Genomic DNA, 3,980 nt, shown 5'->3' with positions numbered 1-3,980 from the left:
CTGAATACCCCTATGGAAAATTCTCACGCTTATCGAGTATCCGCTCATCCCCTAGTTGTTCATGTGTTTCACAATGGTCTTCGAAATACTATTTGATCTTCCGAAAATCCCGAGCAGCCTATTGCTCTTGAAATTCTCGCTTTCTTAAATTGTGGTTAATCCGATAAGTTTCGTAATCTTATTGGCCTCCCTTGTCTTTATCATTTTAAGTCCGTTGATTCAATATGTTGAGGATGCCTGCATTCCTCGGTCGAATCCTAGGATTCATCCTTCTGGCTCAGACGTCATTTGGATATGAGTTGGTTCTTGACCAATCAATGCCTTGATCGTTTGTGCTTCTAAGTCTATTGAACTTATTCATTTTTGATCAGAACGATTGCTTCTGATCCCTTGATTTGGGAATCATAAAATTTCTTTGCATTAAGCTTTGAATTAGTCAGTTGTTTCTATAATCCGATGCCTTGGCATTCCTTCTTCCTTTGATTGAGTACCGATACTCACATCAGCCCCGTTGTGGACCGCCATACCCATTGCCGGGTTATTTTTCCGACAATGTCCTCCACAACCAAAATTCTTGTGAGTTCTTTACCTAATACATAATGCCCTTGTAAATTGTATACTCTACTTTTGTCAGCCATGCTCTACTTTGAGCTTGTGTTATTTACTCCTGAAGTTCATGGTATATGAGAAGCCCCGATGGGTTGAACATATGCCTTCCTTAATCTGTGTGAACCCGAAAGTTTTCACGGGTCATACTCCTCTGGTAATTCACCGGGGAGGTTTTGACACTAAGATCATTTTTACCTAGAGCAATGAATGAAAGGATATGCATTGAAGAAGTGGGAGTCGACCTTGAACTTTGTGTTCATGCCCATGGACATGATGTAGATCTTACCATTGAAGCTTCTCTTTAATTAATTATTCCCTTGGTAGAAGTTCATCTTATATCTGGGATCTGGCCTTCTGCAATCGTGGTTCCGACCATGTTCTTCTCTGATCCCATTTCTCGGGCATGTTTAAGCACTTGTTTTCGGTAGGTCAATACACCAGTCCAACCTTTACTTTGACATGTCGTCGAGTATTACCCCCTGGTATCTCGAGATTATCATGGAACTGCATAACCTCTTATGAGTTCTTCATCAGGTATTACATTCGCACGGACTCCAATTTTTCACGGGCTTTGAGTTATGTAACACTCAAGGACACCGATAACGGAATCGAGTCTGCACTGCGATTCAACGAGAATTAGAGATCTTCATTGCTTACAAGTTTAATACTCCATGTCTGTCCTAGCCTGAACAGATACATCATTATCGTGCTAATTTTAATCATCAACATTCTGAGCTCTTCAAGGGTATCAACTAAATTCATGATGATAAATACCATCCTTGCCCCTGATGATTTGTGTTATCATCGGCCACTTTATTGCCTTCCCTCCAACACAAACTTGTTCATGTTTTGTGTTATACCTTGAGTTCCTTGCTATCCAGCATTTGTCCTTCTTTACCTTGGAACATTACCACCTTTTATGTCAAGAATGTCGTGGCAATTTTACCACCTCTTGAGAATTCTTGATATAGTAATATCTCTCGCCATTTGCGTTCATTCTTGGTCTCCGTGTTGTTTCTAACCGGAATACCGACAAATGGTCTGTGATGTGTAAATTCTAAACTTCTAGCAACCCTATTGCTTTGAAGTTATTGGTCTACAGTTTCTTTAGAAATTCTATTGCTTATTGAATCATCATTCGAACATTGATCGTGCTACCTAGTCCAGATTCCTGGGTGCACCCTTCTATCATTGTTCAGTTGAGTATGTTCCCCTCGAGCATACATCATTATATCATTGATCCGACAAATGATATTTCCTTGTTCACATAATTGTGGAAATCCATCTTTTGGAAATCTCGATGAATTGTCGCTGAGTTTATCAGCCACCTCCTCATCCTCTCCTTCGTTTACTGATGAACCCTTGTTTCAGAACCCGCTTCCATTGTTCATTTCTCGAGAATCTTACGATGTCTTCTCGTCAATTTGTGTTGCACCTTTTCTTCTCAGACATTCTGAGTCTGATGTATCCTGACACCAATCAGATCTGAATCTCGGTCAGATATGATGGTTGGAACATATTTCCAAGAGTTATAACCTTGGTCTTATGTGACCCGGTCAGGTGATGTCGTGCCTAGCACACCTGGCCGGTTGGCCCTATTGTTATAGATTCCTTTTCAGCAAGGTTATCCATTCGTCCATGAGGAAATTATAAGACTTATTCTACAAGTTATTCCTGATGGATCCTTTGTGTTTCCAAAGTCCGATCTTTGCTTAAAGACCTTGTCAATGCTATCTCGAAGCATGTCTGTGGTACTTCGATTTTCAACAAGAACGTTTGAAATCCAATGCTAAATGTTTCTTGCTCAATTATCCAAACACCGTTGTATGGGTAATGTCATGAAATTTCTCTCTCCCCTTACCTAAAGGGTTTTCTACCTTATGTCCTGTCTTGGATATCATGCTCTGCTTGACTTTGGGAAGGATATACCCCTGACATATGTGTTTAAACACATTTTTCTTTTCATTGTTCTGTTTAAATCTGATGATCACAATGTCCTTTCCATTGTCTGGTTTAAACTTTCTCGTGGTTTATTTGATCTAAGCAGTAATGATACGCTGCTTATATAAACACCTCGGTTGTACGACTCTGTCAATAAGACCCTGTTACTATTGTTGATGACATTCTGGTAGCCACCGATGGACGAGAACCTTGCCTATTGGTCCGCCTCGTTCAACGAGCAGGAAAATGGTTCTCTTCGTCCCTCGCCCTTGGTACCGACATTGTTGCCGACATAACTGATAGGCTATCCTCTGACATGCCTTGCTTGCATGATTGTGCAAGACGTCATCGCTTTTCCTACTTTTAACCCACATTATGGGCCCATAACCCACAGTTCTACAGGATCGAAACCTGACTCTCCTATACACCCTGTTGCCAAAGTTATTTCTAGACCTTGACTTCGAATGTAATTTGCGAGCCACCTTCCTAGTGATCAATTCTGGTATCGGACACAATACTTATTCCCGTTGCTCTGAACCCCATTCACACTCTGTTTCAGGCAATGAACGATTGCCTATCCGCTTGAAACTTCTTATTGCACCGTATTACTTGCTCTCGATGTGTTTCATTTGTTCAACTCGAGAGATACTCATATGATCATACTTGGGAAACCCCCAGAAGATTTTCCCTTATAACATCCTATCGTTGTAGAGCTGCCCCTTACCTATTCGTAAGTACGATGGAGATCCCAAAGAAAGGATGACAATTTATCATGGTGACTTGAAGCAGTGAAATGAAGACATCAACGAAAGGGATCAACCTCTTAGAAAGGGCAGCCAAGACCGAGAAGACTCGTTAGGTTTTTCGCTACCAACACCTTCGCCCCTTACTCCACCGCTTAAATCTCGGGACGAGATTTCTTGTAGTGGAGGAGAATTGTGACGCCCGGGTAATCAAGCTACAGTAACCCTGCGCTAATGATGCCACGTCACCTAGGTTACTGTTGGTAAACTCGTGTTAGTTCAAAACGATTCAAATTCAAATTTAAAATATAGGCAAACAACAAAAGTTTTTCAAAATTTAAAACAAAAATATTCGGGAGATGCCATATTTTACATAAGTCAATATGGTGTAATAGACACAATTTTATAAAATGTCTAAATAATTTAAACTGATTTAAAACAGAAAAGTAAATAAATAAAAGAAAAGAAAACAAGACTAAAACAAAACAAAAGAGAAGAAACCCCCCCGGGGCTCCGGCCTAGCAGGCAACCGGCCCAACTGGGCCACGACCTGCCAGGCCGGCCCAAATCCCCACCGGCCCCAACCGGCCCACCCCGTGCCCCATAACCTCCCCCCCACTCCCCCACGGACCCACCGACACTCCCCCGCACCCCCTCGCAAAATATATCTCCCCCTCTCCCCCGATT

The sequence above is a fragment of the Triticum dicoccoides genome, chromosome 4B, assembly GCF_002162155.2.
Source record: "Triticum dicoccoides isolate Atlit2015 ecotype Zavitan chromosome 4B, WEW_v2.0, whole genome shotgun sequence".
In the NCBI taxonomy this organism is placed as follows: Eukaryota; Viridiplantae; Streptophyta; class Magnoliopsida; order Poales; family Poaceae; genus Triticum; species Triticum dicoccoides.
The sequence above is the reverse complement of the archived record's forward strand: the minus strand, read 5'-3'. Positions refer to the sequence as shown.